Source organism: Triturus cristatus, chromosome 9 (genome assembly GCF_964204655.1).
Source record: "Triturus cristatus chromosome 9, aTriCri1.1, whole genome shotgun sequence".
NCBI classification, from domain to species: Eukaryota; Metazoa; Chordata; class Amphibia; order Caudata; family Salamandridae; genus Triturus; species Triturus cristatus.
The window spans coordinates 542,739,798-542,754,551 of record NC_140592.1 but is presented as its reverse complement, the minus strand read 5'-3'; positions in this window follow the sequence as shown (position 1 = coordinate 542,754,551).

Genomic DNA, 14,754 nt, shown 5'->3' with positions numbered 1-14,754 from the left:
CTGGCCTAATAGCTAAGGTCTTAGACTCGTACTCAGGCCTAATGGTTAAGGTCTTAACTCTTACTCTGGCCTAATAGCTAAGGTCTTAGACTCGTACTATGGCCTACTGGTTAAGGTCTTAACTCTTAGTCTGGCCTAATGGTTAAGGTCTTAACTCTTACTCTGGGCTAATAGCTAAGGTCTTAGACTCTTACTCTGGCCTAATAGCTAAGGTCTTAACTCTTACTCTGGCCTAATAGCTAAGGTCTTAGACTCGTACTCTGGCCTAATGGTTAAGGTCTTAACTTTTACTCTGGCCTACTGGTTAAGGTCTTAACTCTTACCTTGGCCTACTGGTTAAGGTCTTAACTCTTAATCTGGCCTAATAGCTAAGGTCTTAGGCTCGTACTCTGGCCTAATGGTTAAGGTCTTTACTCTTACTCTGGCCTACTGGTTAAGGTCTTAACTCTTACTCTGGCCTGCTGGTTAAGGTCTTAACTCTTACTCTGGCCTAATATCTAAGGTCTTAAACTAGTACTATGGCCTACAGGTTAAGGTCTTAACTCTTACTCTGGCTTACTGGTTTAAGTCTTAACTCTTACTCTGGCCTAATAGCTAAGGTCTTAGACTCGTACTATGGCCTAATGGTTACTGTCTTAACTCTTACTCTGGCCTATTAGCTAAGGTCTTAACTTTTAGTCTGCCTAGTAGCTAAGGTCTTAGACTCGTTCTCAGGCCTAATGGTTAAGGTCTTAACTCTTACTCTGGCCTACTAGCTCAGGTCTTAGACTCGTACTATGGCCTACAGGTTAAGGTCTTAACTCTTAGACTGGCCTAATGGTTAAGGTCTTAACTCTTACTCTGGCCTAATAGCTAAGGTCTTAGACTCGTACTCTGGCCTAATAGCTAAGGTCTTAACTCTTACTCTGACCTAATAGCTAAGGTCTTAGACTCCTACTCTGGCCTACTGGTTAAGGTCTTAACTCTTACTCTGGCCTACTGGTTAAGGTCTTAACTCTTACTCTGGCCTAATAGCTAAGGTCTTAGACTCGTACTCTGGCCTAATGGTTAAGGTCTTAACTCTTACTCTGGCCTAATAGCTAAGGTCTTAACTCTTACTCTGGCCTAATAGCTAAGGTCTTAGACTCGTACTCTGGCCTAATGGTTAAGGTCTTAACTCTTACTCTGGCCTAATAGCTAAGGTCTTAGACTCGTATTATGGCCTACTGGTTAAGGTCTTAACTCTTAGTCTGGCCTAATGGTTAAGGTCTTATCTCTTACTCTGGCCTAATAGCTAAGGTCTTAGACTCTTACTCTGGCCTAATAGCTAAGGTCTTAACTCTTACTCTGGCCTAATAGCTAAGGTCTTAGACTCGTACTCTGGCCTAATGGTTAAGGTCTTAACTTTTACTCTGGCCTACTGGTTAAGGTCTTAACACTTACTCTGGCCTACTGGTTAAGGTCTTAACTCTTACTCTGGCCTAATAGCTAAGGTCTTAGGCTCGTACTCTGGCCTAATGGTTAAGGTCTTAACTCTTACTCTGGCCTACTGGTTAAGGTCTTAACTTTTACTCTGGCCTGCTGGTTAAGGTCTTGACTCTTACTCTGGCCTAATAGCTAAGGTCTTAGACTCGTACTCTGGCCTAATGGTTAAGGTCTTAACTTTTACTCTGGCCTACTGGTTAAGGTCTTAACTCTTACTCTGGCCTAATAGCTAAGGTCTTAACTTTTAGTCTGGCCTAATGGCTAAGGTCTTAGACTCGTACTCTGGCCTAATGGTTAAGGTCTTAACTCTTACTCTGGCCTAATAGCTAAGGTCTTAGACTCGTACTCTGGCCTACTGGTTAAGGTCTTAACTCTTACTCTGGTCTAATAGCTAAGGTCTTAACCCTTACTCTGGCCTAATAGCTAAGCTCTTAGACTCGTGCTCTGGCCTAATGATTAAGGTTTTAACTCTTACTCTGCCCTAATGGTTAAGGTCTTAACTCTTACTCTGGCCTAATAGCGAAGGTCTTAGACTCATACTCTGACCTAATGGTTAAGGTCTTAACTCTTACTCTGGCCTAATAGCTAAGGTCTTAGAATCGTACTCTGGCCTAAAGGTTAAGGTCTTAACTCTTACTCTGGCCTAATAGCTAAGGTCTTAATTCTTACTCTGGCCTAATAGCTAAGGTCTTAGATTCGTACTCTGGCCTAATGGTTAAGGTCTTAACTCTTACTCTGGCCTAATAGCTAAGGTCTTAACTCTTACTCTGGCCTAATAGCTAAGGTCTTTGACTCGTACTCTGGCCTAATGGTTAAGGTCTTAACTCTTACTTTGGCCTAATAGCTAAGGTCTTAGACTCATACTCTGGCCTAATAGCTAAGGTCTTAGACTCGTACTCTGGCCTAATGGTTAAGGTCTTAACTCTTACTCTGGCCTACAGGTAAAGGTCTTAACTCTTACTCTGGCCTATTGGTTAAGGTCTTAACTCTTACTCTGGCCTAATAGCTAAGGTCTTAACTCTTACTCTGGCCTAATAGCTAAGGTCTTTGACTCGTACTCTGGCCTAATGGTTAAGGTCTTAACTCTTACTTTGGCCTAATAGCTAAGGTCTTAGACTCATACTCTGGCCTAATAGCTAAGGTCTTAGACTCGTACTCTGGCCTAATGGTTAAGGTCTTAACTCTTACTCTGGCCTACAGGTAAAGGTCTTAACTCTTACTCTGGCCTTCTGGTTAGGGTCTTAACTCTTACTCTGGCCTAATAGCTAAGGTCTTAGACTCGTACTCCAGCCTACTGGTTAAGGTCTTAACTCTTACTCTGGCCTAATAGCTAAGGTCTTAACTCTTACTCTGGCCTAATAGCTAAGGTCTTAGACTCGTACTATGGCCTAATGGTTAAGGTCTTAACTCTTACTCTGGCCTAATAGCTAAGGTCTTAACTTTTACTTTGGCCTAATAGATAAGGTCTTAGACTCGTACTCTGGCCTAATGTTTAAGATCTTAACTCTTACTCTGTCCTACTGGTTAAGGTCTTAACACTTACTCTGAACTAATAGCTAAGGTCTTAGACTCGTACTCTGGCTTAATGGTTAAGGTCTTAACTCTTTCTCTGGCCTAATAGCTAAGGTCTTAACTTTTAGTCTGGCCTAATAGCTAAGGTCTTAGACTCGTACTCTGGCCTAATGGTTAAGGTCTTAACTCTTACTCTGGCCTAATAGCTAAGGTCTTAGACTCGTACTCTGGCCTACTGGTTAAGGTCTTAACTCTTACTCTGGTCTAATAGTTAAGGTCTTAACCCTTACTCTGGCCTAATAGCTAAGGTCTTAGACTCGTACTATGGCCTAATGGTTAAGGTCCTAACTCTTACTCTGGCCTAATAGCTAAGGTCTTAACTCTTAATCTGGCCTAATAGCTAAGGTCTTAGACTTGTACTCTGGCCTAATGGTTAAGGTCTTAACTCTTACTCTGGCCTAATAGCTAAGGTCTTAGACTCGTGCTCTGGCCTAATGATTAAGGTTTTAACTCTTACTCTGCCCTACTGGTTAAGGTCTTAACTCTTTCTTTGGCCTAATAGCTAAGGTCTTAGACTCGTACGCTGGCCTAATGGTTAAGGTCTTAACTCTTACTCTGGCCTAATAGCTAAGGTCTTAGAATCATACTCTGGCCTAAAGGTTAAGGTCTTAACTCTAACTCTGGCCTAATAGCTAAGGTCTTAATTCTTACTCTGGCCTAATAGCTAAGGTCTTAGACTCGTACTCTGGCCTAATGGTTAAGGTCTTAACTCTTACTCTGGCCTAATAGCTAAGGTCTTAACTCTTACTCTGGCCTAATAGCTAAGGTCTTTGACTCGTACTCTGGCCTAATGGTTAAGGTCTTAACTCTTACTCTGGCCTAATAGCTAAGGTCTTAGACTCATACTCTGGCCTAATAGCTAAGGTCTTAGACTCGTACTCTGGCCTAATGGTTAAGGTCTTAACTCTTACTCTTGCCTACAGGTAAAGGTCTTAACTCTTACTCTGGCCTACTGGTTAAGGTCTTAACTCTTACTCTGGCCTAATAGCTAAGGTCTTAGACTCGTACTACGGCCTACTGGTTAAGGTCTTAACTCTAACTCTGGCCTAATAGCTAAGGTCTTAACTCTTAGTCTGGCCTAATAGCTAAGGTCTTAAACTCGTACTCTGGCCTAATGGTTAAGGTCTTAACTCTTACTCTGGCCTACTGGTTAAGGTCTTAACTCTTACTCTGGCCTACTGGTTAAGGTCTTAACACTTACTCTGAACTAATAGCTAAGGTCTTAGACTCGTACTCTGGCTTAATGGTTAAGGTCTTAACTCTTACTCTGGCCTAATAGCTAAGGTCTTAGACTCATACTCTGGCCTAATGGTTAAGGTCTTAACACTTACTGTGGCCTAATAGCTAAGGTCTTAACTCTTACTCTGGCCTACTGGTTAAGGTCTTAACTCTTACTCTGGCCTACTGGTTAAGGTTTTAACTCTTACTCTGGCCTACTGGTTAAGGTCTTAACTCTTACTCTGGCCTAATAGCTAAGGTCTTAAACTCGTACTCTGGCCTAATGCCTAATAGCTAAGGTCTTAGACTCGTACTCTGGCCTAATAGCTAAGGTCTTAGACTCGTACTCTGGCCTACTGGTTAAGGTCTTAACTCTTACTCTGGCCTAATAGCTAAGGTCTTAACTCTTACTCTGGCCTAATAGCTAAGGTCTTAGACTCGTACTCTGGCCTACTGGTTAAGGTCTTAACTCTTACTCTGGTCTAATAGCTAAGGTCTTAACCCTTACTCTGGCCTAATAGCTAAGGTCTTAGACTCGTACTATGGCCTAATGGTTAAGGTCTTAACTCTTACTCTGGCCTAATAGCTAAGGTCTTAGACTCGTGCTCTGGCCTAATGATTAAGGTTTTAACTCTTACTCTGCCCTAATGGTTAAGGTCTTAACTCTTACTCTGGCCTAATAGCGAAGGTCTTAGACTCATACTCTGACCTAATGGTTAAGGTCTTAACTCTTACTCTGGCCTAATAGCTAAGGTCTTAGAATCGTACTCTGGCCTAAAGGTTAAGGTCTTAACTCTTACTCTGGCCTAATAGCTAAGGTCTTAATTCTTACTCTGGCCTAATAGCTAAGGTCTTAGATTCGTACTCTGGCCTAATGGTTAAGGTCTTAACTCTTACTCTGGCCTAATAGCTAAGGTCTTAACTCTAACTCTGGCCTAATAGCTAAGGTCTTTGACTCGTACTCTGGCCTAATGGTTAAGGTCTTAACTCTTACTTTGGCCTAATAGCTAAGGTCTTAGACTCATACTCTGGCCTAATAGCTAAGGTCTTAGACTCGTACTCTGGCCTAATGGTTAAGGTCTTAACTCTTACTCTGGCCTACAGGTAAAGGTCTTAACTCTTACTCTGGCCTATTGGTTAAGGTCTTAACTCTTACTCTGGCCTAATAGCTAAGGTCTTAACTCTTACTCTGGCCTAATAGCTAAGGTCTTTGACTCGTACTCTGGCCTAATGGTTAAGGTCTTAACTCTTACTTTGGCCTAATAGCTAAGGTCTTAGACTCATACTCTGGCCTAATAGCTAAGGTCTTAGACTCGTACTCTGGCCTAATGGTTAAGGTCTTAACTCTTACTCTGGCCTACAGGTAAAGGTCTTAACTCTTACTCTGGCCTTCTGGTTAGGGTCTTAACTCTTACTCTGGCCTAATAGCTAACGTCTTAGACTCGTACTCCAGCCTACTGGTTAAGGTCTTAACTCTTACTCTGGCCTAATAGCTAAGGTCTTAACTCTTACTCTGGCCTAATAGCTAAGGTCTTAGACTCGTACTATGGCCTAATGGTTAAGGTCTTAACTCTTACTCTGGCCTAATAGCTAAGGTCTTAACTTTTACTTTGGCCTAATAGATAAGGTCTTAGACTCGTACTCTGGCCTAATGTTTAAGATCTTAACTCTTACTCTGTCCTACTGGTTAAGGTCTTAACACTTACTCTGAACTAATAGCTAAGGTCTTAGACTCGTACTCTGGCTTAATGGTTAAGGTCTTAACTCTTACTCTGGCCTAATAGCTAAGGTCTTAACTTTTAGTCTGGCCTAATAGCTAAGGTCTTAGACTCGTACTCTGGCCTAATGGTTAAGGTCTTAACTCTTACTCTGGCCTAATAGCTAAGGTCTTAGACTCGTACTCTGGCCTACTGGTTAAGGTCTTAACTCTTACTCTGGTCTAATAGTTAAGGTCTTAACCCTTACTCTGGCCTAATAGCTAAGGTCTTAGACTCGTACTATGGCCTAATGGTTAAGGTCCTAACTCTTACTCTGGCCTAATAGCTAAGGTCTTAACTCTTAATCTGGCCTAATAGCTAAGGTCTTAGACTTGTACTCTGGCCTAATGGTTAAGGTCTTAACTCTTACTCTGGCCTAATAGCTAAGGTCTTAGACTCGTGCTCTGGCCTAATGATTAAGGTTTTAACTCTTACTCTGCCCTACTGGTTAAGGTCTTAACTCTTTCTTTGGCCTAATAGCTAAGGTCTTAGACTCGTACGCTGGCCTAATGGTTAAGGTCTTAACTCTTACTCTGGCCTAATAGCTAAGGTCTTAGAATCATACTCTGGCCTAAAGGTTAAGGTCTTAACTCTAACTCTGGCCTAATAGCTAAGGTCTTAATTCTTACTCTGGCCTAATAGCTAAGGTCTTAGACTCGTACTCTGGCCTAATGGTTAAGGTCTTAACTCTTACTCTGGCCTAATAGCTAAGGTCTTAACTCTTCCTCTGGCCTAATAGCTAAGGTCTTTGACTCGTACTCTGGCCTAATGGTTAAGGTCTTAACTCTTACTCTGGCCTAATAGCTAAGGTCTTAGACTCATACTCTGGCCTAATAGCTAAGGTCTTAGACTCGTACTCTGGCCTAATGGTTAAGGTCTTAACTCTTACTCTTGCCTACAGGTAAAGGTCTTAACTCTTACTCTGGCCTACTGGTTAAGGTCTTAACTCTTACTCTGGCCTAATAGCTAAGGTCTTAGACTCGTACTACGGCCTACTGGTTAAGGTCTTAACTCTAACTCTGGCCTAATAGCTAAGGTCTTACATTTTACTCTTGCCTAATAGCTAAGGTCTTAGACTCGTACTCTGGCCTAATGGTTAAGGTCTTAACTCTTACTCTGGCCTAATAGCTAAGGTCTTAGACTCGTACTCTGGCCTGATAGCTAAGGTCTTAGACTCGTACTCTGGCTTACTGGTTAAGGTCTTAACTCTTACTCTGGCCTAATAGCTAAGGTCTTAACTCTTACTGTGGCCTAATAGCTAAGGTCTTAGACTCGTACTATGGCCTAATGGTTAAGGTCTTAACTCTTAGTCTGGCCTAATGGTTAAGGTCTTAACTCTTACTCTGGCCTAATAGCTAAGGTCTTACATTCATACTCTGGCCTAATGGTTAAGGTCTTAACTCTTACTCTGGCCTAATAGCTAAGGTTTTTACTCTTACTCTGGCCTAATAGCTAAGGTCTTAGACTCGTACTCTGGCCTAATGGTTAAGGTCTTAACTGTTACTCTGTCCTAATAGTTAAGGTCTTAACTCTTACTCTGGCCTATTAGCTGAGGTCTTAGACTCGTACTCTGGCCTAATGGTTAAGGTTTTAACTCTTACTATGGCCTAATAGCTAAGGTCTTAGACTCGTACTCTGGCCTGATAGCTAAGGTCTTAGACTCGTACTCTGGCCTAATGGTTAAGGTCTTAACTCTTACTCTGTCCTACTGGTTAAGGTCTTAACACTTACTCTGAACTAATAGCTAAGGTCTTAGACTCGTACTCTGGCTTAATGGTTAAGGTCTTAACTCTTACTCTGGCCTAATAGCTAAGGTCTTAACTTTTAGTCTGGCCTAATAGCTAAGGTCTTAGATTCGTACTCTGGCCTAATGGTTAAGGTCTTAACTCTTACTCTGGCCTAATAGCTAAGGTCTTAGACTCGTACTCTGGCCTACTGTTTAAGGTCTTAACTCTTACTCTGGTCTAATAGCTAAGGTCTTAACCCTTACTCTGGCCTAATAGCTAAGGTCTTAGACTCGTACTATGGCCTAATGGATAAGGTCTTAACTCTTACTCTGGCCTAATAACTAAGGTCTTAGACTCGTACTCTGGCCTAATGGTTAAGGTCTTAACTCTTACTCTGGCCTAATAGCTAAGGTCTTAACTCTTACTCTGGCCTAATGGTTAAGGTCTTAACTCTTACTCTGGCCTAATAGCTAAGGTCTTAACTCTTACTCCCGTCTAATGGTTAAGGTCTTAACTCTTACTCTGGCCTAATAGGTAAGGTCTTAAATCTTACTCTGGCCTAATGGTTAAGGTCTTAACACTTACTCTGGCCTAATAGGTAAGGTCTTAACTCTCACTCTGGCCTAATAGCTAAGGTCTTAGACTCATACTCTGATCTACTGGTCAAGGTCTTAACTCTTTCTCTGGCCTAATAGCTAAGGTCTTAGACTCGTACAATGGCCTAATAGCTAAGGTCTTAACTCTTACTCTGGCCTACTGGTTAAGGTCTTAACTCTTACTCTGGCCTAATAGCTAAGGTCTTAGAATCATACTCTGGCCTAATGGTTAAGGTCATAACTCTTACTCTGGCCTAATAGCTAAGGTCTTAGACTCGTACTATGGCCTACAGGTTAAGGTCTTAACTCTTACTCTGGCCTACTGTTTAAGGTCTTAACTCTTACTCTGGCCTAATAGCTAAGGTCTTAGACTCGTACTATGGCCTACAGGTTAAGGTCTTAACTCTTACTCTTGCCTAATAGCTAAGGTCTTAGACTCGTACTCTGGCCTACAGGTGAAGGTCTTAACTCTTACTCTGGCCTAATAGCTAAGGTCTTAGACTCGTACTCTGGCCTAATGGTAAAGGTCTTAACTCTTACTCTGGCCTAATAGCTAAGGTCTTAGACTCGTACTCTGGCCTAATAGCTAAGGTCTTAGACTCGTACTCTGGCGAACTGGTTAAGGTCTTAACTCTTACTCTGGCCTAATAGCTAAGGTCTTAACTCTTACTCTGGCCTAATGGCTAAGGTCTTAGACTCGTACTATGGCCTAATGGTTAAGATCTTAACTCTTACTCTGGCCTACTGGTTAAGGTCTGAACTCTTACTCTGGCCTAATAGCTAAGGTCTTAGACTCGTACTCTGGCCTAATGGTTAAGGTCTTAACTCTTACTCTGGCCTACTGGTTAAGGTCTTAACTCTTACTCTGGCCTACTGGTTATGGTCTTAACTCTTACTCTGGCCTAATAGCTAAGGTCTTAGACTCGTACTCTGGCCTAATTTTTAAGGTCTTAACTCTTACTCTGGCCTGCTGGTTAAGGTCTTAACTGTTACTCTGGCCTAATAGCTAAGGTCTTAGACTAGTACTATGACCTACAGGTTAAGGTCTTAACTCTTAGTCTGTCCTACTGGTTAAAGTCTTAACTCTTACTCTGGCCTAATAGCTAAGGTCTTAGACTCATACTCTGGCCTAATTGTTAAGGTCTTAACTTTTACTCTGGCCTAATAGCTACGGTCTTAACTTTTACTCTTGCCTAATAGCTAAGGTCTTAGACTCGTACTCTGGCCTAATGGTTAAGGTCTTAACTCTTACTCTGGCCTAATAGCTAAGGTCTTAGACTCGTACTATGGCCTACAGGTTAAGGTCTTAACTCTTAGTCTGGCCTAATGGTTAAGGTCTTAACTCTTACTCTGGCCTAATAGCTAAGGTCTTAGACTCGTACTCTGGCCTAATAGCTAAGGTCTTAGTCTCGTACTCTGGCCTAATAGCTAAGGTCTTAGACTCGTACTCTGGCCTAATAGCTAAGGTCTTAGACTCGTACTCTGGCCTACTGGTTAAGGTCTTAACTCTTACTCTGGCCTAATAGCTAAGGTCTTAGACTCGTACTCTGGCCTAATGGATAAGGTCTTAAATCTTACTCTGGCCTACTGGTTAAGGTCTTAACTCTTACTCTGGCCTAATAGCTAAGGTCTTAGACTCGTACTCTGGCCTAATGGATAAGGTCTTAACTCTTACTCTGGCCTAATAACTAAGGTCTTAGACTCGTACTCTGGCCTAATGGTTAAGGTCTTAACTCTTACTCTGGCCTAATAGCTAAGGTCTTAACTCTTACTCTGGCCTAATGGTTAAGGTCTTAACTCTTACTCTGGCCTAATAGCTAAGGTCTTAACTCTTACTCCCGTCTAATGGTTAAGGTCTTAACTCTTACTCTGGCCTAATAGGTAAGGTCTTAAATCTTACTCTGGCCTAATGGTTAAGGTCTTAACACTTACTCTGGCCTAATAGGTAAGGTCTTAACTCTCACTCTGGCCTAATAGCTAAGGTCTTAGACTCATACTCTGATCTACTGGTCAAGGTCTTAACTCTTTCTCTGGCCTAATAGCTAAGGTCTTAGACTCGTACTATGGCCTAATAGCTAAGGTCTTAACTCTTACTCTGGCCTACTGGTTAATGTCTTAACTCTTACTCTGGCCTAATAGCTAAGGTCTTAGAATCATACTCTGGCCTAATGGTTAAGGTCATAACTCTTACTCTGGCCTAATAGCTAAGGTCTTAGACTCGTACTATGGCCTACAGGTTAAGGTCTTAACTCTTACTCTGGCCTACTGTTTAAGGTCTTAACTCTTACTCTGGCCTAATAGCTAAGGTCTTAGACTCGTACTATGGCCTACAGGTTAAGGTCTTAACTCTTACTCTTGCCTAATAGCTAAGGTCTTAGACTCGTACTCTGGCCTACAGGTGAAGGTCTTAACTCTTACTCTGGCCTAATAGGTAAGGTCTTAGACTCGTACTCTGGCCTAATGGTAAAGGTCTTAACTCTTACTCTGGCCTAATAGCTAAGGTCTTAGACTCGTACTCTGGCCTAATAGCTAAGGTCTTAGACTCGTACTCTAGCGAACTGGTTAAGGTCTTAACTCTTACTCTGGCCTAATAGCTAAGGTCTTAACTCTTACTCTGGCCTAATGGCTAAGGTCTTAGACTCGTACTATGGCCTAATGGTTAAGATCTTAACTCTTACTCTGGCCTACTGGTTAAGGTCTGAACTCTTACTCTGGCCTAATAGCTAAGGTCTTAGACTCGTACTCTGGCCTAATGGTTAAGGTCTTAACTCTTACTCTGGCCTACTGGTTAAGGTCTTAACTCTTACTCTGGCCTACTGGTTATGGTCTTAACTCTTACTCTGGCCTAATAGCTAAGGTCTTAGACTCGTACTCTGGCCTAATTTTTAAGGTCTTAACTCTTACTCTGGCCTGCTGGTTAAGGTCTTAACTGTTACTCTGGCCTAATAGCTAAGGTCTTAGACTAGTACTATGACCTACAGGTTAAGGTCTTAACTCTTACTCTGGCCTACTGGTTAAAGTCTTAACTCTTACTCTGGCCTAATAGCTAAGGTCTTAGACTCGTACTCTGGCCTAATGGTTAAGGTCTTAACTCTTACTCTGGCCTGCTAGTTAAGGTCTTAACTGTTACTCTGGCCTAATAGCTAAGGTCTTCGACTAGTACTATGACCTACAGGTTAAGGTCTTAACTCTTAGTCTGGCCTACTGGTTAAAGTCTTAACTCTTACTCTGGCCTAATAGCTAAGGTCTTAGACTCATACTCTGGCCTAATTGTTAAGGTCTTAACTCTTACTCTGGCCTAATAGCTAAGGTCTTACATTTTACTCTTGCCTAATAGCTAAGGTCTTAGACTCGTACTCTGGCCTAATGGTTAAGGTCTTAACTCTTACTCTGGCCTAATAGCTAAGGTCTTAGACTCGTACTCTGGCCTGATAGCTAAGGTCTTAGACTCGTACTCTGGCTTACTGGTTAAGGTCTTAACTCTTACTCTGGCCTAATAGCTAAGGTCTTAACTCTTACTGTGGCCTAATAGCTAAGGTCTTAGACTCGTACTATGGCCTAATGGTTAAGGTCTTAACTCTTAGTCTGGCCTAATGGTTAAGGTCTTAACTCTTACTCTGGCCTAATAGCTAAGGTCTTACATTCATACTCTGGCCTAATGGTTAAGGTCTTAACTCTTACTCTGGCCTAATAGCTAAGGTTTTTACTCTTACTCTGGCCTAATAGCTAAGGTCTTAGACTCGTACTCTGGCCTAATGGTTAAGGTCTTAACTGTTACTCTGTCCTAATAGTTAAGGTCTTAACTCTTACTCTGGCCTATTAGCTGAGGTCTTAGACTCGTACTCTGGCCTAATGGTTAAGGTTTTAACTCTTACTATGGCCTAATAGCTAAGGTCTTAGACTCGTACTCTGGCCTGATAGCTAAGGTCTTAGACTCGTACTCTGGCCTAATGGTTAAGGTCTTAACTCTTACTCTGTCCTACTGGTTAAGGTCTTAACACTTACTCTGAACTAATAGCTAAGGTCTTAGACTCGTACTCTGGCTTAATGGTTAAGGTCTTAACTCTTACTCTGGCCTAATAGCTAAGGTCTTAACTTTTAGTCTGGCCTAATAGCTAAGGTCTTAGACTCGTACTCTGGCCTAATGGTTAAGGTCTTAACTCTTACTCTGGCCTAATAGCTAAGGTCTTAGACTCGTACTCTGGCCTACTGTTTAAGGTCTTAACTCTTACTCTGGTCTAATAGCTAAGGTCTTAACCCTTACTCTGGCCTAATAGCTAAGGTCTTAGACTCGTACTATGGCCTAATGGATAAGGTCTTAACTCTTACTCTGGCCTAATAACTAAGGTCTTAAACTCGTACTCTGGCCTAATGGTTAAGGTCTTAACTCTTACTCTGGCCTAATAGCTAAGGTCTTAACTCTTACTCTGGCCTAATGGTTAAGGTCTTAACTCTTACTCTGGCCTAATAGCTAAGGTCTTAACTCTTACTCCCGTCTAATGGTTAAGGTCTTAACTCTTACTCTGGCCTAATAGGTAAGGTCTTAAATCTTACTCTGGCCTAATGGTTAAGGTCTTAACACTTACTCTGGCCTAATAGGTAAGGTCTTAACTCTCACTCTGGCCTAATAGCTAAGGTCTTAGACTCATACTCTGATCTACTGGTCAAGGTCTTAACTCTTTCTCTGGCCTAATAGCTAAGGTCTTAGACTCGTACTATGGCCTAATAGCTAAGGTCTTAACTCTTACTCTGGCCTACTGGTTAAGGTCTTAACTCTTACTCTGGCCTAATAGCTAAGGTCTTAGAATCATACTCTGGCCTAATGGTTAAGGTCATAACTCTTACTCTGGCCTAATAGCTAAGGTCTTAGACTCGTACTATGGCCTACAGGTTAAGGTCTTAACTCTTACTCTGGCCTACTGGTTAAAGTCTTAACTCTTACTCTGGCCTAATAGCTAAGGTCTTAGACTCGTACTCTGGCCTAATGGTTAAGGTCTTAACTCTTACTCTGGCCTGCTAGTTAAGGTCTTAACTGTTACTCTGGCCTAATAGCTAAGGTCTTCGACTAGTACTATGACCTACAGGTTAAGGTCTTAACTCTTAGTCTGGCCTACTGGTTAAAGTCTTAACTCTTACTCTGGCCTAATAGCTAAGGTCTTAGACTCATACTCTGGCCTAATTGTTAAGGTCTTAACTCTTACTCTGGCCTAATAGCTAAGGTCTTACATTTTACTCTTGCCTAATAGCTAAGGTCTTAGACTCGTACTCTGGCCTAATGGTTAAGGTCTTAACTCTTACTCTGGCCTAATAGCTAAGGTCTTAGACTCGTACTCTGGCCTGATAGCTAAGGTCTTAGACTCGTACTCTGGCTTACTGGTTAAGGTCTTAACTCTTACTCTGGCCTAATAGCTAAGGTCTTAACTCTTACTGTGGCCTAATAGCTAAGGTCTTAGACTCGTACTATGGCCTAATGGTTAAGGTCTTAACTCTTAGTCTGGCCTAATGGTTAAGGTCTTAACTCTTACTCTGGCCTAATAGCTAAGGTCTTACATTCATACTCTGGCCTAATGGTTAAGGTCTTAACTCTTACTCTGGCCTAATAGCTAAGGTTTTTACTCTTACTCTGGCCTAATAGCTAAGGTCTTAGACTCGTACTCTGGCCTAATGGTTAAGGTCTTAACTGTTACTCTGTCCTAATAGTTAAGGTCTTAACTCTTACTCTGGCCTATTAGCTGAGGTCTTAGACTCGTACTCTGGCCTAATGGTTAAGGTTTTAACTCTTACTATGGCCTAATAGCTAAGGTCTTAGACTCGTACTCTGGCCTGATAGCTAAGGTCTTAGACTCGTACTCTGGCCTAATGGTTAAGGTCTTAACTCTTACTCTGTCCTACTGGTTAAGGTCTTAACACTTACTCTGAACTAATAGCTAAGGTCTTAGACTCGTACTCTGGCTTAATGGTTAAGGTCTTAACTCTTACTCTGGCCTAATAGCTAAGGTCTTAACTTTTAGTCTGGCCTAATAGCTAAGGTCTTAGACTCGTACTCTGGCCTAATGGTTAAGGTCTTAACTCTTACTCTGGCCTAATAGCTAAGGTCTTAGACTCGTACTCTGGCCTACTGTTTAAGGTCTTAACTCTTACTCTGGTCTAATAGCTAAGGTCTTAACCCTTACTCTGGCCTAATAGCTAAGGTCTTAGACTCGTACTATGGCCTAATGGATAAGGTCTTAACTCTTACTCTGGCCTAATAACTAAGGTCTTAAACTCGTACTCTGGCCTAATGGTTAAGGTCTTAACTCTTACTCTGGCCTAATAGCTAAGGTCTTAACTCTTACTCTGGCCTAATGGTTAAGGTCTTAACTCTTACTCTGGCCTAATAGCTAAGGTCTTAACTCTTACTCCCGTCTAATGGTTAAGGTC